Raw genomic sequence first — 21,334 nt, 5'->3', positions numbered from 1 at the left:
CACCCTCACCCCTGTACCTGGCCAGCTCCTACCAACCCTTAAATTCTCACCAAGTTCAGTGGTGGCAGCCACACCCTAAAGTGACTGACCCCCCAATGACCTATGCCCTTGCGCAGTCTTCCTGACCTTGAGTACGAGCAAAACCGGTGACTGGCCTCTAACCCACAGAGCCTGGCAAAAGCAATGGGATGTCACTGTCACGGTGCATCACCTTTGCACACTAGAGAGAAAGGTTCCGCCTGGAGGCGCTGCAGTGGGGAGATGCTGTGCTGAGAAAGGACCTTTGGAGGGGCCCCGTAGGCAAGGAAGCAAAAACCTGGGCCCTTGCCAAGCGGGTCCGAGGAAATGAATTCTGTCAGTAACCTCAGCGGATGTGGAAATGGATTCTGCCCTGGCGGAGCCTCAGATGAGGATGCAGCCCAGCTGCTTAGCGTGAGATCCCAAGCACAGGACCCGCTAAAATGTGCTCAACTCCTAGCTTGCCAAAATTGGCTTAAAGGTGTGTGGTGTTTTAAGCTTCTAAGTTTTTAGTTATTGCCTGTGAAAGTGTTAAAATATGAGACAATAACTTAGGTCCCCTCCCCTTCACACACATTTTTCTTTCTGACATTCATCACAATTATACTTATTGACTTAAAATCTCTCTCTTGACTGGGTGCAGTGGCTCACGAGTTCCAGACCAGCCTGGCCAACATGGTTAAACTCCATCTCTACTAAAAATACAAAAATTAGCTAGACGTGGTGGTGCAATCCTGTAATCCCAGCTACTCCGAAGGCTGAGGCAGGAGAATTGCTTAAATCCAGGAGGCAGAAGGTGCAGTGAGCCGAGATTACAGCATTGCACTCCAGCCTGAGTGACAAGAACAAAACTCTGTCTCAAGAAAAACAAACAAACAAACAAACATTGTCTCTTGCCACTAGCATGAAGGTCCTATGAGAAGAAAAATAGAAACTCTTGCTCATAACAGTGCCCCAAATGCCCAGCACGGTGTAGTCCTAGGGCAGTTGGTCGATGGTGGACGCTGCTGGTTGGAGGGCCCAGCTGGCCCTCCCAGCTGCCTTCTCCCTGGTCAGGTTCCATTATAGAGAAAAGAATAGTTTCTTGCCTTTCCAGAGTCCCTCTTAGTGGAGGTTGGGCAAGTGACATTGTCCTGCCCCAGGAGACATAAGTGGAAGTTGGCTAAAAGGTTTCTAGCCGTGGTGTGCTGGGTCGATTTGAACCAGGACATGAGAGCTGACTGTCCATTGTTTGGGAATTCTGCAAGTTGATTGTTCAACACATTCAGTCCTCCAAATGATTAAATAATATAAACTCGCAAATTAACAAATGCATTAGACCACATGCGGTGACCTACGTCTAACACATTGGAAGCCTGAGGCAGGAAGATCACTTGAGCCCAGGAGTTCAAGACCAGCTTAGGCAAAAACGGAAGACCCTGTCTCCACAAAAAATTTTAAAATTAGCTGGGCATGGTGTTGTGTGCATGCAATCCTAGCCACTCAGGAAGCTGAGGTGGGAGGATCGCTTGAGCCATCTGTTTAAGGCTCCAATGAGCTCTGATAGTGCCACTGCACTCCAGCCTGGGTGACAGAGCCAGACCCTGTCTCAGAAATAAACATATTTCATATATTAATAAGTTTATTATAAATGTATATTTATATACACATTTATGTATTATAATTATATATTTAGACACAAATATATATATTTATTGTTTTATTTATTTATTTATTTATTTATTTATTTATTTATTTATTTTGAGACGGAGTTTAACCCTTGTCGCCCAGGCTGGAGTGCAATGACGCAATCTGGGCTCACCGCAACCTCCACCTCCGGGGTTCAAGTGATTTTCCTGCCTCAGTCTCCTGAGTAGCTGGGATTACAGGCACGCACCCCCACAGCTGGCTAATTTTTGTATCTTTAGTAGAGATGGGGTTTCTCCATGTTGGTCAGGCTAGTCTCGAACTCCTGACCTCAGGTGATCTGCCCACCTCGGCCTCCTGAATTGCTGCGATTACAGGTGTAAGCCACTGTGCCCAGCCTATATGATATATTTATATGTTATAATTATGTATATTAATTTTATATAATTATATATAAATATAAATATAAAAACTTTCCTTGTCTTCTCTTGTTTCTACCTACAGTCAGTTCCCTGACTTAAAACACTATCTATATGTAATAATTATAAATGTATATTTCATATATATATATATTTTTTTTTTTTTTTTTGAGAAAGAGTCTCGCCTTGTTGCCAGGCTGGAGTGCAATGGCACAGTCTCAGATCACTGCAATCTCTGACTCACGGGTTTAAGCGATTCTCCTGCCTCAGCCTCCCAAGTAGCTGGGCTTATAGGCGCCCACTACCACGTCCAGCTAATTTTTATATTTTCAGTAGAGACAGGGTTTTGCCATGTTGGCTAGGTTGGTTTTGAACTCCTGACCTTAATTGATCTCCCACCTCGGCCTCCTAAGGTGCTAGGAATATAGGCATGAGCCACCTTGGCCAAAATATTTTTCTGTTTCCAAACATTTTACATGAGAGGAAAGTGGAGAATAATTCACCCGACACTCTATTGTAAAAAAAAAAATGTTCGTGCGTCTCTTCTTTTCATCTTTCCTAAGTGTACATATTACCAAAATCTCTTTAGGTTGAGGTCTCCCCGTGAAAAGTTTACAGGGCATTGTGTCCTCAGCCACCCTCCTGTCTTTTCCTAGTCCTGGCATTTTAGAACCGTCTGGGGATGACCCAGGATACCCACAGTGGCCATGCGTATTGGAGGGTCTAGTGAGTATCAGCCCCGGGGTCATCTCACCACCAAGGACAGCCTGAGGTAGGGAGTAGAGTCTCTCAGGGGAGCAGCTGGATGCTCTTAGCCTTAGAAGAATCTCCTGGGATAGTTTCATCTAAAATGGTGACCCCTGAGGGTCATTAAAATTTTAGGACATTAAAATGAATGGACAATACAATGTAATGTCGTTAAAGTTAGGTCATTAAAAGTGTTCGTCCAGCCCGAGGTTTTATTCCTCAGAGACACATTGGTGGTCTGCCAATTGGATGCTGATATTGAGAGGAAAAGACAGAAATGATTTCTGCTCTCTAGCTTGTCTCAGACTTGTGAAGAGAGAAAAACTGTCCCAAAGGACAAGGAAAACCCACCCCAGAGAGGATGTGCAAGAACCTGAATATGAAAATGCACTGAAGGCACACAGGAGGACAAAGAGCAGTGCCAGTGCCTCCTAGGTGGTCACTGAGTACTAGGTGGACCGAGCAGGATGGGTGTCCCGAGGGATAGAATGGCCTGCCGTGACACTTAGAAAGGTCTGTATTGGAGTCAGCACTGCCTCTCCCTGAGTCTGTTACCTTGAAAAGGCTTGTCTGCTTATTTGAGTTTCAGTTCTGAATTGACTGTAAGATACATTTGGTCAGTACAGCTTGAAAGACAAAAATACTATTTCAAAGAGGCAAGGTAAAATGATGTATTTTACTTGCTAAAAATTTGTATTTATTTCTTCCCCAGAATGAGTGTAGTAAGTTTTAAAGGTCTGTTCTTTTTAAGGGTAATTTCAAATGGAATTGTAGGACTTAGCTTTGTCAATGCTACTGGTGAAATAAAAGTGTGATAGATAAATTAATCATTTACAAAGATTCACCAAAATGTCAGTTCCCCTCTTGTAGGATGGTGAAGAATTTATGACAGTGGAAACATGTGTATCCTCTTATCTGGATATCTGAGGGTTTGTTGTTGTTGTTGTTGCTTGTTTTTTTTTAAGTAACTAGGATTATAGGCGGCCACCACCACACCCAGCTAATTTTTGTGTTTTTAGTAAACACAGGATTTTAGGCCTGGCACGGTGGCTCATGCCTGTAATCCCAGCACTTTGGGAGGCTAAGGTGTGTGGATCACGAGATCAGGAGTTCCAGAGCAGCCTGGCCAACATGGTGAAACCCTGTCTCTACTAAAAATAGAAAAAAATTAGCTGAGCGTGGTGGCAGGCACTTGTAATCCCAGCTACTTGGGTGGCTGAGGCAAGAGAATTGCTTGAAGCCAGGAGGTGGAGGTTGCAGTGGGCCAAGATCTTGCCACTGCACCGCAGAACAAGCGACAATGCGAGACTCCGTCTCAAAAAACAAAGAAACAAACAACAAAAAGATGGGGTTTTGCCACGTTAGCCAGGCCGGTCTCAACCTCCTGAGCTGGGGTGATCGCCCGCCTCAGCCTCCCAAGGTGCTGGGATTACAGGCATGACACATCATGCCCGGCCCACTCTATTTTCTTTTCTTTTCTTTTTTTTTTTTTTTTTTTTTTTGAGACGGAGTCTCGATCTGTCGCCCAGGCTGGAGTGCAGTGGCGCGATCTCGGCTCACTGCAAGCTCCGCCTCCCGGGCCGACGCCATTCTCCTGCCTCAGCCTCCCGAGTAGCTGGGACCACAGGCGCCCGCCTCTGCGCCCGGCTAATTTTTTGTATTTTTAGTAGAGACGGGGTTTCACCGTTTTAGCCAGGATGGTCTCGATCTCCTGACCTTGTGATCCACCCGCCTCAGCCTCCCAAACTGCTGGGATTACAGACGTGAGCCACTGCGCCCGGCCTATTTTCTTTTTACTCCTTAAATTTTAATATGTTTGACTTTGTCTGTTCCTTTATCACTTTTTTCTTACATGAAAAAATTCTGCCTAATCCTTCGTAAAAAAAAAAAAAAAAAAAAAAAAATTCCTGTGACTTCTAAAATTGTTCTAGTTTTATCTTTCATATTTGATATATAATAAGTTGATTATGGTTCATGGAATAGAGAAGAATGCAGTGCATTTTCCCAAGTAGATGCCAGCCTGGTTTGCCTAATATCTTTTTTTTTTTTTTTTTTTTTTGAGACGGAGTCTCGCTCTGCCGCCCAGGCTGGAGTGCAATGGCCGGATCTCAGCTCACTGCAAGCTCCGCCTCCCGGGTTCACGCCATTCTCCTGCCTCAGCCTCCCAAGTAGTTGGGACTACAGGCGCCCGCCACCTCGCCCGGCTAATTTTTTGTATTTTTAGTAGAGACGGGGTTTCACCGTGTTAGCCAGGATGGTCTCGATCTCCTGACCTCGTGATCCGCCCGTCTCAGCCTCCCAAAGTGCTGGGATTACAGGCTTGAGCCACCGCGCCCGGCCGGTTTGCCTAATATCTTAAAGTGCATGTGATTTCTTTTTCTATTGTACAGTGCCTACTCTATCATTCATCAACTTTCCATATAAATGCTGGGTCATTAAGACTTTTCTTCCCCTTGGTCTGCTTGCTCATCTCTCTGCTAATACTGTGCTGTCCTGAATATTTTCTCTTGAAAATCTTAGAAGTATGTTAGACAAGCCATCACTCCTTTTTTAGATGACTAAAAATCATTAGACATTTGTCATTTTTACTACGTATGAAAAAGTAGTTTTTCTTGCCTAAAACCACCTGATTTGGGAATTGATGTGATTTCATAGGAATAGCATCTGGAAGTGGTGACATTAATGTCATTTTAAAAATCGTGTGTCATATTTCCTCTTATTCCTTTCTGCCTTGACATTGTGAATTAGAAATTTTAAAATTTGTTGTATTAGTATTGTTAGACATCAATTATTGGTTTTATTTACTACTCAATTAAATTTAATCAGCCTATTGTCTCTTGGTGTAATCCCATGCAATGGGCTCAACTCCCCAGTAAACAAGTGACTGCACATCTAAAATATTGTGTACCAGGGAAACTCATTGAACACTTTGTGTTCAGACTGTGATTTGGTATCTGGTTCCCTCAGCACCACTGCAGTGACACAAAATAATAGACCTTCAGCAGAAGAAGTTTTGGCAAATATATTGCATAAGGCATTTAGAAGCAGTGAGTCATTCTTATAACTTGGGTTGGTGGAATCCCTTTCAAAATGTAAGTTACTAATACAAACAAAGATGGAAGTTTGCGAGCAGGCATTTTTAAGAATAAGTAGACTCAGGACTGATAATATTAACTCACTTATGCACATCAGGTAGGATTTTACTTTGACAGATACTAGAAATGTACAAAGTGAAGTTGAAAGGTGACTCCTAGCAGCACATCTTACTCCCTGGATTCTCCAATGAGATGGGTGTTTCTACTTTGCTGTTGCCTTTTTGAATAGTTCACTTCTAGCATTAGTACTGCTGTGTGGGAGGGAGCGTGTGTGAACAGTGTTTAGAGTTGTGACAGTCAAGTCGTAGAATAAATGCTTGGAAATTTGAGAATCATGTAAACAGCTTATGAATTGAATATAGATTCCCAGTGCTCTCAGTCTCACCCATCCTTCTATCCACATATGTGGAATGTTCCAGGACTCTGTGGCTTTTGAGGATGTGGCTGTGAACTTTACCCAGCAGGAATGGGTTTTGCTAGAATCTTCTCCGAAGAATCTCTACAGAGAAGTGATGCAGGAAACCTGCAGGAAACTGGCTTCTGTAGGTAAGAATGACAACACATTTCACTTAATTACAGGAGTATTGCCCTATCATCAGTGCTATTTGTGATTTGGAATGGGGCAAGGGAATGATGTGGTGAAGAAATCAGGCATGGGCACTGTGTACAATGAACATGAAATCTAGTAATGTTTCTACAGTTTGTAATAATTCATGATAATCTTGTGGGTCTGCATTTTAGGAAACAAATGGAAAGACCAGAATATTGAAGATCACTTCGAGAAACCTGGGAAAGATATAAGATAATGTGCACTGAGAAGAGGTAATTAAGTCCTCTGAAGGAATCTTAACATGTCATAAACTTAAAAACAAGCGATCGAAACAAATAAGAGTCACTTGACACTTATTTCTTTTTAGAAAAATTTCACCCAAAATGTAACATACTTCAGTGTAGCAGTCAGTGTTTGGAAAACAGTTTACCTGAAAATAGTACTACAAAATTGTGTATATGAATGTGACTATTTTGGTCATAGCCATGCAGGTGGTAGCTGTGTTTTCAGTAGAAACCCATGTACTTTCAAATATCAGTCATGGCAAAAAAAAAAAAAAAAAAAGTGGCTCCAGCCACTGGGGAACAGACTTCAGCTTACACCCACCTTCCAAATTCCACCCTCTCACCTTAGCAGAAGCTGGCCAGGAATTGGGGCTGACGGATGGATGGGGTCTGCAGACGACACCGTGTTCAGGTCCCCATGATGGCCTCACACATGGGTGGTGGTCGTGCAGTTCCAGGTGCCACACACACGCCAGCCCCTGCTCGGGCCCTGATCTTTGAGGAGGGGGAGCAATAGAACCCGGGCACTGACCCCACAGTGCCACTCACACTCACAGACGCTTCTCCACACAGGCATCAGGTCTCGGTCCTGGCCACCTACCCCCGCAGGGCCTCAGCTCTTTCCCGGGACTCACGTGGTCCTTCCTCACATGCAGCTCTGGTAGGATGCATTGCTCTGTACCCAGGGGCTCTGAGGTGACAATGGTCACACTCATGCAGAGTGCAAGGGCACAGGCTGGGTGCCCATTGTGGGGACCCTGACTGCAGCACCCCCAGAGTATCATCGGACATGTTGGCCCCCAGGCTTAGCTAGGGCACCAGCGGTAGGAGTGCACTGCTCTGGACTCTGCAGGAGGAGGACAACTGTCACCGCATCTTTATGTTCTCCTGCTGGTGTCACTCTGTGCTGCTCATCTCCTTGTTGTAGGATTCAGGACAGACTCTCTGACCACCTTGTGAGAAACAGTAGAGTCCAGTAGAGTAGAGGAGAAAAGCCCAGCTGCAAAGACGAAAAACTGGCAGGTATGACATGGGCACCCAATTCCCATTCTGTATTTAAATGAGGTCTTCCGGAACACCTGCTCTCATTGGATAATGCTTCAAATATAAATATATTTGTGTGTGTGTGTATTTATATAAATAAATTTTTATTATTTATTTATTTATTTATTTATTTATTTATTTTTGAGACAGAGTCTCGCTCTGTAGCCCACGCTGGAGTGCAGTGGCATGATCTCGGCTCACTTCAACCTCCACCTCCCGGGTCCTGGTTCAAGCAATTCTCCTGCCTCAGTCTCCCAAATAGCTGAGATTACAGGCATGCATCACCATACCCTGCTAATATGTTTTTTTTTTTTCTTGAGACAGATTCATGCTCTGTCACCTATGCTGGAGTGCAGTGGCACGATCTCGACTCACTGTAGTTTCCATCTCCTGGGTTCAAGCTATTCTCCTGGCTCAGCCTTCCGAGTAGCTGGGAGTACAGGCACCTGCCACCACGCCCGGCTAATGTTTTGTATTTTTAGTGGAGACGGGGTTTCACCGTGTTAGCCAGGATGGTCTCGATCTCCCGACCTCGTGCGAAAGAGCGAAGTCGCCTGGGTGACAGAGCGAGACTAAGTCTCAAAAAAACAAAAAAAAAAGAACAATATAACCCAAATTCACTCAAATGAAATAAAAACAAGATGACAAGTCAGTGGCACTGAAAACAGAAAATCAACAGAAGAACTCAATAGAACAATAGCTGTTTCTTCATAAAGATCAACAAAATTGGTAACTATCAAGCCAGGCTAACAAAGAAAAAAGAAATCACACAAATTATTGTAAGGTGAGTACAAAAGTAATGGCAGTTTTTGCATTCTTGGAATTTGCTATTTGATACTGGAATACCCTCTTTAATAAATGTGGTTATGTTACTCATCATTTTAACGGGCATTTCTTGCCTTTTTTTTTTTTTTTTTTGTGCTAGTGAGTGTACACCGTCCCCAACCCCGGGTATAGTTCCTAATATCCAGGCGGGAAGAAGATGACATGACTGACAATATCGAAGGGGGTGGACACCTCTTCGGTGATATGGTTCCTCTTATCCAGGGGGTGTGTGGATGATATTACTCCCAATAAAGTAGGAACCGTACAGCCACCCTGGGATTTTGTCCTTAGTAACCACAGGGGAGAGGTGATATTACTACCAACATTGCAAGGGGTGTACACCCCTCCTGTGATATTGTTTCTTATATCCTGGAAAGGAGAAGATGATATTACTACCAATATTGAAGGGATGGACAGCCCCCAAGGGATATTGTTCTAAAGATACAGGTTAAAGGAGGATGAGGCTCCATCCAATGTAACAAGGGGTGTACACCCCGCCTGTGATATGAATCGTAAAACCTAGAGGAAGAGAGAATGACATTGCTTCCAAAAACACACGAGGTGTACGCTCACCCTATGATATTGTTCCTGTCATCTAAAGGAAGAGATGATGATACTACTCCCACTACCGGAGAAGGTACACACCCCCCTGTGATATTGTTCCTCATAAGTTGTGGGGGAGAGCATGATATTTCTTCCAGTATGACAGTGGCTTGACACCCAGTCTGTGATACTGCTCCTGATTTCCAATAGATAAAGTACTATGTTCCTGCCAGGAGAGTAGTGGCTGTACAGCCGCCCTGTGATATGTCTCCGAATATTCAGGGACACACAGGAGGACATTACCCCAAATCTCCCAAAAAGTGTACACCCATTGTGTGATATGGCTGCTAATATCCGGAGGTGCCGAGGATGGTATTCGTTCTCCTGTCGCAGGCTGTGTACACACAACCTGTGAAATTCTTCCTAATATCCTGAACAAAAGAAACTGCTAATAATGTATACACATTGCAGGGGGGAGTAATTGGCTATTACAATCCACATCGCAGGGGGTGAGGCACTCCCCAAGATATGGGGAATAATAGCAACCCCCTCTCCCCACTGGCTATTACGATCCACATCGCACGGCAGTTCAGGACACCAGCCCTGCCCCATACTTGACCCAGACCGTGGGTGTCATGGGACTACCTCAGGGTGGGTGGTAGCTCAGCTCAAAGGTATCCCTGCTGCCAAAGACCAACTGCTCCTGCTAGTTTGAATCTGGTCACAGGGTCTCTGTTGGGGAGACAGGTGATCATGAGGCAGATACCCTGAAATCTAGCACGACAGAGCTCAACGCCCCCATGAGAGGCACCATAGCACGCAGACTTTGCAGACATACTAGCGAAGGCCACAGAAGGCCCTGAGTGAGGAACAAGCTGACCAAGATCCTGGAGTTCTGCCGCACAGCCCTTATACCAGGGACTGGAAACTATTTCCCTAAAGAGCCAGGAGTCAGTATTTTCAGCTTTGCCAACTGATCTTTGCCTCAAGGATGCAACTCTGCCATGGCTGCATGACAGCAGCCTTCTGCAGGTGGCCTGTGAAGAGATGGGCATGACTGCACCCCCATCAAACTTTACTCATGGACATGGAAATTTCTCAGTGTCATGAAGTGTTAATTTATTATTTGTTCAACCATTTGAAAATGTAAAATCTGTTCTTGATTCACGGGCCACAAGAACAGGAAGGGACAGGCTGCCCCTTGCCGACCTCTGGAATGAGCTTAGAGAAGGAACGGACAGGCTGGGCCAGCGCAGCCTACTCACAGGGGATTGGCTGCAGGAGGGTCCTTCGTAGCAACCACTTCTCATCCTTCCTCTTGGCTTCAAGTGCAGTTCAGGTGGAGAAAGAGAACAGAATCGGCCTCAGCAACAAGAAGGAAGGAGATGCAGGGTCAAGCAACTGTGTGGATCCATCACACTCAACATTCACACCAAGCAGAGCACAGGCAGGACCAGCCCGGGGGGGCCGAAGTGGAGGCTCTCTGGGGTGGGGGCCCTCTGGGTGGGCAAGGTTTTCTACCTAAAACTCAAATAGAAGATCTACACAGCAGTAGTTACAGAAAACACACACTAAGAAAAAGGCCAAAATAAAAATAGGACACCAAGTTTGGACAACCGGGTCTCACAAGCCACTAGGTAAGAAATCCCAGGAGGGCCCACCAGAGGCGCTGGGGGTGGGTTCCTGCCTGCAGGGGGCCTGGGACAACCCATTCCCACAGAGGAGGACTCGAGCGTAGGGGAGGAAGCTGTCAGATTCACCAAGTGAGCTGCTCAGAGCTGGAGCCACAGAGCAGGGGAGGAGCCCTGGCTAAGTCCCCATGCGGGCTAAGAAGCTGGGGTGGGGGCACACCCCCAGGGGCCGATGCAAACAGTGGACCGCGGGCCCTTCTCCTGCCCCGAGGATGCTCAGCTCCCAAGGGACCACGAAGGCCTGGAACCCAGGGACACACCACCTGACCCTTATGCCCAGGCCTCCTGGACCAGGCAATGTCCAGTACAGGCAGGCAGTCTGGGCTTGGGGCCAGGATAGGGCTGGATGGTCCTGCTAGGCAGGCCTCCTTCTCCCTACCAGCTGGGCTGGTGGCACTGTAGTTTTGGTTCTGGCGACATATTGCTGCCCTCTTTGGCCACACCAGTCCCTGGCTCCCTGGTTAGACCCAGTGCTGTCCAACCCACCTACACAGTTCCCACACACCCAGTGCCCACCAGGCTCCTGTCAGCCAGGAGGACCCGTGCTCATCCCCTGAAGTATCTGTGGAGCCTGCATCCCACAGGGACCCACATCTCGGGGCCAACCTCCATGGGGTTTTCCTGGTTGTGGTGGCAGGGGTGGGGGGGTGTTGACCTCCAGCCCTCCCATCCTGGCCACTGTGTTTTATGGGAATCATTCAGTCCTGGGAGCCTCCTGGGGACCCCAAAAGGAAGAGAACAGGGTGGCCATGGCAGCCTCAGCCCCAGGCTCTGCGCCCAAGCGCAACAGAAGGAAGAGAACAGAGTGGTCACGGCAGCCTCAGCCCCAGACTCTGGGCCCAAGTGCAACAGTCTTCTGGTTCTGGTTTGATCTGGGCGGTAACAACAGGTCAAGTCATTCACACAAGGATTGGCTTCAATATAATGCATCAAGGGACTGTGGGGGACACAGATCAGCCTCCAGACCAGTTATACCTGGTGACTTACCCAGTGCAGGTTGGGGAGTGGAAAAGCTGACCCCCGACCTCCCCACCTATCCTACCCACCAGATGCCAGTAGCGGCCAGGGATCCCTGACGTCAGGCAGAGGCAGACAGCACAGTTGCTGCCTCCTTTGATCCCATCCCAGGGCCCACAGGGCCTGAGTTGGGAGAATCAGGCAGGGAGATGCCAAGTGAAGAATGTGAGGGACTGGGTATGAGGGGCACTAGGGCACAGGGTCTGCTTCCCCTGGGAAGGTGGCAGTGAGACATAGAGTAGCCAAGCCTCCACAGGCACCACCCTGCTGCCAGGCATGTGTGGTGTCCATATCCACCCCAACGGCTGCAGGAAGGTTCTTCATCAACAAAAGGGGAGGACGCGCCCACATCCACATAGGCATTGGTGCCCACACACATCACAGAAGAAAATTGCTGCTGTGCCCAAGGTGTGGGGAAAGGGGCAATGTCCCCTTCCTTCCCATGGCGGGTCCAAAATTACCTGTTACTGCCAGCACCCCCACCCCCAACTCCACAAGCTGCTGACCTCCACCACAGTGCCATGCCACGTGCCAGGAAGAGCTCAGCGGTACATCCCAGAGGGTGCTATCCTGGAGCGGCTGTGCTGGGCAAGGGACACGTTTCCTAGTCACAGAGGTTTTCTTTCTTTACCGCTCACCGGCCCTGTGTCTCGGTTTCCCCCACTGTGGCACAGTGTAAAAATCCCATCTTGAAGGCTAGGAACCCAGAAAGGTCACCACACCTGGTGAAATGGGCGGTGAAACTCCCTGTCTTGGACCTCTTGCTCCAGGACTGATGTCCATTGGACATGGCCAGGCCTGCATCCTGGGGAGGGCTGCATTCCCTGCCTGGGGAACCTAGCTCCCAGTTAGGGATCACTGGAGTTGAGGTCCCTAATGGATTGGGGGAAGCACAGGAGTAGAATGGAGGTAGCCCCATCATACAGGCCTGTGTAGACCCCAGAAAACAAGCATTGAATTCAGACTCTTGTCTGAAGTTGGCCACCTGAAAGTATTTGGGCTTTGGGGTGTGATGAGGGCCTGGGGTCAGGGAACAAAGTGTTCTGGTTTGGACACGAAGGAGGTTCTCTGTAACTCTCTCAGGTATAGCGTATGTTGCTAAGTATATGCTTTTAAAAACCCTAGGAGGAGGGGGCAACTAGAAGGGGCCCTGAAGTCAAGGGCATGGTCCAGTCTTTCCACCTCCCCAGCTGAAGACAGGCTGCCGGACAGTTCTCCAGAGTTTCCTAACAAAGAAGAGAAAAAAGAAATCAAAAAGACCTGGAGGATAGGCAAGCCAATGAGGACTGACTGGGATTACCCTGCCTAATCCTCAAAACAAGCCTTCCCTATCTGTCCTTTGGGCCAGGTGAGGAAACAGGTCACAGTAGGACATTCAGACCCTGGGCAGACAGCTGGCAGCCTGGAGCCCAGGCGGTGCAAACACATTTTCACTAAGGCACGTCCTGCACAGCCCTAAATCCATTCAACCTTGAGTCAATAGAGCACATGCTTCTGTGAGCACAGGGTTGGGTCTAGGGTTACAGATTAACAGCATCTCAAGGCAGAAGAATTTTTCTCAGTACAGATCAAAATGGACTTTCTTATGTCTTCGTCTTTCTCTATAGACACAATAACAGTCTGATCTCTCTTTCTTTCCCCCACACAGAGTGTCACCACTGTATGTCAGCCACCGGGGGACAGGCTTCAGCTTGCATCCCCGTGACGGCTTCATACATGGGTGGTGGCCCTGCAGTTCCAGGTGCCACACACACGCCAGCCCCTGCTCGGGTCCTGATCTTTGAGGAGGGGGAGCAGCAGAACCCGGGCGCTGACCCCACAGTACCACTCACACTCACAGATGATTCTGCAGACAGGCATCAGGTCTCGGTCCTGACCACCTCCCCCTGCAGGGCCTCAGCTCTCTCCCAGGACTCACGTGGTTCTTCCTCACATGCAGCTCTGGTAGGATGCATTGATCTGTACACTGGGGCTCTGAGGTGACAATGGTCACACTCATGCAGAGTGCAAGGGCACAGGCTGGGTGCCCATTTTGGGGACCCTGACTGCAGCTCTCCCAGACAGTCATCAGGCATGCTGGCCCCCAGGCTTAGCTAGGGCACCAGCAGTAGGAGTGCACTGCTCTGGACTCTGCAGGAGGAGGATAACTGTCACCACAACTTTATGTTCTGCTGGTGTCACTCTGTGCTTCTCATCTCCTGGTTGTAAGGGCAGACTCTCTGAACATCTTGTGAGAAACCAGCAGAGTCCAGCAGAGAAGAGGAGAAAAGCCCAGTTGCAAAGATAAAAAATTGGCATGTGTGACATGGGCCCCCATTCAGATTGTGTATTTAGATGAGGTCTTCCAGAACACCTGCTCTCATTGGATAATCCTTCAAATATATATGTATACATAAATATACATATACATATACATATACATATACATATACATATTTTAGACAGAGTCTCACTCTGTATCTCACGTTGGAGTGCAGTGGCATGATCTCGGCTCACTACAACCTCCACCTGCCAGGTCCTGGTTCAAGCAATTGTCCTTCCTCAGCCTCCCGAATAGCTGAGATTACAGACATGCACCCCCATGCCGGGCTAATTTTGTGTACTTTTAGTAGAGACGGAGTTTCACCACGTGGGCAAGGTTGGTCTTGAACCCCTGGCCTCGGGTGATTCACCCACCTTGCCCTCCTAAAGTGCTAAGATTACAGGCACGAGCCACAGTACCCGGCCCATTGTGGCAGCTTAATCACAGAGGAAAAGAAGGCCTGGACCCAGCACGAAGATGATGAAAAGGGGTAAGAGCAGCTCTCTCACCTATGGTGTTGCCAGGTGCTTCCAACTTTCAACATAAGGGACACTAAATAGCTTTCCCAACAAAAACAACTGAGATGTTGGGTAAAACCTACCAAAATGCATCTTTGTAAGTGCATTACTGAGCTGGCATTGAAGGATGGAATCCACAGCAGTCAGTAAAGAATTGGCAGGAACCAAAGTGGCATTTTTTTTCCTGTTTAGACAGTTGCACAGAGGATGGGGCATCAGAAACAAAACTGTATGTCTCTCCAAAATGAAGTCAGAAATCTGACATCTTAGACTTAAAATGAAAGCCCACCTCAGAGCAGGAGCAGCGAGGAGAGCAGCTGTCCCTGCATTGGTGCTGGGTGGAGGGAAAACCCTGACCCTGAGAACCGACGAGAAACAGTCCTCCAGGAGTTCATGCTGGAAGACCTGGAGAGCATGGGTCAAATCGACGTGGCACCAGGCGGCTGCTCACTTCACCTCTACCCCATGTGAGTGAACATCTTTGCTGAAACAATGCAACCCTGTCCTCAAAATATCTCCCCACATAAAATTCCAAGGAAGATAAGTCCGCGTGCAAAAAGTTACAAAATATAAGTCAACAAAGTACTGTGGATACCTCCAATAATTCAAGAAACAAATTCAGCAGAGCCACAAAAATCCAAAAGGTGGAAAAGATCAACTGGTGGCAAAGGATCCACTGCTGTTGCTCCTGTTAAGAGACTGTATTTCATAAAAAGCTAGACACGCCCCTCTGTAGCTTCACACTTGCCTTGTCAGGCATGTCTGTCCCAGAAATGCCCTTGCACTATCTTCTCCAAGAGAAACGTATGGGACAAGAAAATTTAGGCAGTGATTGCAGAAATAGAAAACACCTGAAAGCCATCCACACACACACCTATCAAGGAAAAAAGCTGGCATAGTCACATTGTGGAATATGATAGAGCTGTGAAAATGAACTGCAGTTAGAAGCATCAACAATGAAAAATTACAGTGAACAAAGGAAATTACTGAAAAATACACTGCTATTCCATATACAGTTCACAAACCATAACATATGACATTGCTTAATAATATACAGAGAAATGATAAACCTTATGAAAAGCGAGACAAACATTAACACATTAGTCCTATCTCTGGGTGAAGAAGGGAGACCCAGGTGATCAAGGAAGGGCATATTGTAGCCTTTCAAGACAGTTGATGCTAATGGATGATGACATCAGTGCAATTATTAATCTTTGGTATTATGCATTCAGTTTTGTTTGTTGGTTGGTTTTTGAGGCAGAGTTTTGCTCATGTTGCCCAGGCTAGAGTGTAATGGTATGATGTCAGCTCACTGCAACTCCTCTGGTTCAAACAATTCTCCCACCTCAGCCTCCTGAGTAGCTGGGATCACAGGTGCCTGCCATGATCCTCAGCCAACTTTTTGTATTTTTTTAGTAGAGACAGGTTTCACCATGTTGGCCAGGCTGGTCTTGAACACTTGACCTCAAATGATCCACCTGCCTCAGCCCCCGAAAGTGTTGGGGTTACAGGCATGAGCCACCTTGCCCAGCCAAATTTTATAGACTCTTACGTGTGATATATTTCAAAATTAAACATAAAAAATAAAATATTTACTGTAGTTTGTAAATGAAAGAGCAATAAAAAATGTTGCAAACTTTTAAACATCAAACCTGTCGTATAGCTCATAGTGACCCTCGTATTAAGCTGTGGTAAGCTCCAAGTTGCATTTCACTGTAAGTTTCTTTTTTTTTTTTTTTTGAGATGGAGTCTGGCTCTGTCGCCCAGGCTGGAGTGCAGTGGCCGGATCTCAGCTCACTGCAAGCTCCGCCTCCCGGGTTTACGCCATTCTCCTGCCTCAGCCTCCCGAGTAGCTGGGACTACAGGCGCCCGCCACCGCGCCCGACTAGTTTTTTTGTATTTTTTAGTAGAGACGGGGTTTCACCGTGTTCACCAGGATGGTCTTGATCTCCTGACCTCGTGATCCGCCCGTCTCGGCCTCCCAAAGTGCTGGGATTACAGGCTTGAGCCACCGCGCCCGGCCTTCACTGTAAGTTTCTAAAAACTAGGTGAACAGATGAAAAACAGAATTCAGTTTTAAAGCAAGATATTAAGATAATGTTACTGGTTGAAGGTTTCCAGGTTCTTGGTGCCTTGAAGCAAGACTCGGACACAACGCAAAAATGGAGCAAGGAAAGAAGGAAGCAGCAAAGCAGAGATTGACGGAAAATGAAAGCACACTCCACAGGGTGGGAGCGCCTGAGCACAGGGAGCCCGTTACTGAAGTTTCTGGAGTTTGAATCCCCTCTAGAGGTGTCCTTTGGTTACTTGGTGTGCACCCTATGTAAATGAAAAGGAGGAAGTACAATTGCAATGTCATGTACTCGGTGTATGCCCTGTGTAAATGGAGAGGCTATTTCCTGTCATAGCCCAAGAGTTTCCATTTGATTTCGTTCTCCGAAGTCAGGGTGAATCGGCCTTATGTTCCTGCCTGCAGATCCTTTTCTCCTGCCTCCGTGGAATGGATGGCAGCACATGGAAAAGTGTTCTGTCCAAATGACATGCCCCAGGGCACTGGCAGCTGAGGACGAGAGAGAACCAGTTGGTGTCACTGAGGAACGCTCCCCCGTGTCTCCACACCGCACAGAACAAAGTGAGTGTCCTTGCCCTGAACCCTCTGAAGTGGGTATCTCGCCTCAGGGCTTTCATGAAACCCTTTTTAGGAGAGGCTCCTTCTCTCTCCTTCTGCAGCCACAAGGCAGCAGGGATAGCCCCTCTCTCGCTGAAGTTCTTCTTAAAAAAACAAAGAGAATAAAATACTAGAATTAATGTAATGAATAATAAAATAATGAAAATGAAACTTTTTTTGCAGAAGCAGCTCTGGAATTTCATGTATTGGTGGCATTAAAAGCAGAAAGTGGGCCTATAGGCGTGGAGGAGTGGCTCATGCCTGTAATCCCAGCACTTTGGGAGGCCAAAGCGGGAGGATCACGGGGTCAGGAGATTGAGACCATCCTGGCTAACACGGTGAAACCCCGTCTCTACTAAAAATACAAAAAATTAGCCAGGCATGGTGGCGGACGCCTGTACTTCCAGCTACTCAGGAGGCTGAGGCAGGAGAATGGCGTGAACCGGGGAGGCGGAGCTTGCAGTGAGCTGAGATCGCCTCACTGCCCTCCAGCCTGGGCAACAGAGCAAGACTCTATCTAAAAAAAAAAACGAAAGAAAAGAGAAGAAAATGGGCCTATTATAGAGCTCAATTGAATGGCAAAATTTAAAGAAAGAATAAAAAGACTCTGCTAATAATGACAACATGAGGTGCTCATATTGTCATTTTCTCTGGGAACCAATATTGGGGAGGAGGTGGGGCCACCTGCCACCAGGCTCCAGGTGATTTTCAGGCTGTTCCCCCAAATCAGTGCAGCCTCTTCCCTGCTCGTCCCTTGATGCTGCTGCCGTGCCCGGGCGTCCTGTGTGGCAGGACACACCTCGGCAGCTTCCAGTGGGATAGGCTTGTGGCATTCTGAACCTGAACGCCGTGATCACTAGGAAGTGAGGAGACACAAGCAGGAAGGGTTCAGGGATGGAGAGGCCGCTTCTCAGGGATCAGTCTCAGGCCTGAGCTGGGAAGAATCCCCTTTCAGGACAATGGCTCCAGGCTGAGGTCAACGCTGTTTCTGTGCATTATGATGACTGACCTGCATCCACAGGGAAGCGTATCTGGGCTCCTTTTTTCCAGGCGATGTTGGGAACACCTTGAAATGGGCACTGGTGGATTTCAATTCCAGCCTTCCAGAAGCCACTCCAAATGGAAATTGAGCTAAGGGATGTAGCTGGAGTAAGTAAACAACTTGAGATCCTGAACAACAATTTTCACATACAATATAGTATGCAGGGAAAAATGAAGCCTCAGGACCCCAATTCACAGCCAAAAAGAAAAAGACATTAAGCTGGAAGCTGAATCATGCAAGAAACTGCCTTTCCTTTTGTTCCTAAGCGGATAGCTACAGATAAAGGGTTACATATCTCCACAGGAAGCTGGTCTATGTTCACCTTATCTTATGTAAAGGACTGATTTACCGCATGTGAGATGAAGACATAACGGACCATTCCCCACCTGCTCTCTTTCTCTTGCAACCTGAGGACGACCACAGGCTCCCTCTTTCCCCTCCAGCCCACCCTTCCCTCCAGCCCACCCTTTGCCTCCAGCCCACCCTTTGCCTCCAGCCCACCCTTCCCTCCAGCCCACCCTTTGCCTCCAGCCCACCCTTCCCTCCAGCCCACCCTTTCCTCCAGCCCACCCTTTGCCTCCAGCCCACCCTTCCCTCCAGCACACCCTTCCCTCCAGCCCACCCTTTTCCTCCAGCCCACCCTTCCCTCCAGCCCACCCTTCCCCTTTTACTACTGAAGCCCTCAAAATCATCTTGGGAGGAAGGCGCAGACCACAGACTGTTTCTGTGATTCCGTGTTTTTTTCTTCCAAGCATGTCCTTAACCTTGGCAGAATTACCTTTTAAATGGATTGAGATTGGTCTCAGGTACCTTTTGGTTTACAATCGCATGCCTCAGCCATCACACAGCTCCCTGGCTTTTGTCCTCTTTTACCAAAGGAGGAGGGTGAATTCCATGATCCTAAAACCCCTTCAGCTCTCCATAGGTTTCTGGGGGGACACAATTACCTAAGAGATTAGAGAGAGCGTCATAAAATAGAAGTAGACGGTGTGTGGCAGTTAGGGTTAAGTTTGGCTGCATAAAACAGAAGACACAAGCTAACAGAGGCTCACACATAGAAAGGTCTGTCTTTTCACATGAAAGGAATCTGAAGGCAGGCAGTCCTCCCTGTGCACTGGATCTGTGATCTTATCAGAGAGCCCAGCTTCTCCTATCATTCCCTCAGGCACTTTGACTGAAGGTGGTTGTATCTTCTAGATCACCTCATGCCCCAAGAGAGCAGCTTTGTTCCTGCAATCACAGCTGCATTCAAAGCAGCAGGAAAAAGAAAAAATAAAACAACGTCATACTCAGTAGTTTGGCTTCTTTTAAGTCCTTTTGGATGTCCTACTCAACAATTCCACTTCTATCACATGGGCCAGAATGCACCAACATGGCCACATGGGTGCACAAAGACAGCTGGGAAACGAAGCATTTAGTGCAGAGCCTTGGTCAGAAGAGGAAGAAATGGATGTTGAACCAACTGTTTCTGTCACATGGCGTTTTAGTTGAGCTTGGAAGGATGAGTGGGTTATTCACAGACAGGCTTGGAGAGAGACACAAGCAAGGATCGTGTGTGGAAGAAGCACGCTGGGAATTCGGAGGATAAAAAGAGTCTCCCCCTCGCTGCAGATTCTTCTTGCTAAAAACTCAAGGGCTTCTGAATTATTTCCATACTTTTTCTTTCTGAATTTAGAAGATTTACAATTCAATTATAGGTAACGCTGAGACGTCGTCTTCTTGGGGATTGTTTAAACACTAGTCTGTTTGGGTTGGGAAAGAGAAACCTAAGACCCAAGTGCAGGGGGAGGGAGTTTCAAGGTTCCTGGAACAAAATGCTGGAAGGAATTCAGGCAAAATATTCCATAGTCTTCTGATTGCTCTCTGGTGCCTGTTGTGAAGTCTAAAAGCTGTGATGCTCCCCAGGAATGGCTGTGTTCTGAAAGCTTTTCAAGGAAACTGTCTTGAGCTGGGCTACATTGTTAGCTCTCTGCTTCACAGAAAGAGCCTTCTTGAAATCCAGAGGGCACTTAGCTAAGACGGATTACATGGCACTCAAGGTTTCCTCCGCGGTTTTCTTCCAGACATCTCTGAGGCATCAGAAGCAAGGGTCAACAACTCAGTGTAATAGAAATTTTAAAATGAATAAAATATTTGGATGGAAGGAGAAACCTTCAAAATTATGCCTATTATTTAGCATTTTATCTTGCACAAAGCAAAACAAAGCTATAAACTTCTCACTGCAACTGTGAGGGAAGAGAATCCTACAACATTTTGTCTTAGCCTGTTTTCTGCTTCTCTTAGCAGACTGCCTGAGACTGGGTAATTTACAAAAACAGAGATTCACTTCTCACAGTCCTGGAAGTGGGAAGTACAGGGTTAAGGGGTGATGGGCATCTGGCAAGGACCTTTGTGCTGTGTCATCCCACAGGTAGGTGGAAGGGCAAGAGAGCATGAAGGAGTAAGAGGGGTCAAACTCACTTTTGTAACAGACCAATTCTTGTGATAAGGAACCTGCTCCCCCAATAACAACATTAGTCCACTCACCAGGGCGAAACCCTCATGACCTGATCACCCCTTTAAGATCCCTCCGCTCAGCACTACTGCATGGGGGATGCAGTTTCCAACACTTGAAATTTGGGGGACACTTTCAAGCCATAGTAAGAAAGAAATGGCAAAAATAAATTACTTAGACAGTGTTTATCACTAATAATAAGGTATGCACAAAACATCATTTATAGTCTATATTCACTATAATATGTTGTGCTCTATCTTCATGTTACTTTATGCAAAGAAATAAAAAACAAAGAGAAGGATTTTTGAGAGAGGATTTAAGAAACAGCACCACAACTTTAGTTAAACTGAGAAACTGGTGGAAGTAATTGTTTTAAAAACCTTTTTTATTTGTTGGTTGTTTGGAAGTCAGTGGTGACATTTCAAGGAGGAGTTGTGATTGGGAAGGCAGA

This window comes from Macaca nemestrina, unplaced genomic scaffold, assembly GCF_043159975.1.
Source record: "Macaca nemestrina isolate mMacNem1 unplaced genomic scaffold, mMacNem.hap1 Scaffold_91, whole genome shotgun sequence".
Taxonomy (NCBI): Eukaryota; Metazoa; Chordata; class Mammalia; order Primates; family Cercopithecidae; genus Macaca; species Macaca nemestrina.
This window is presented reverse-complemented; position numbering follows the sequence as displayed.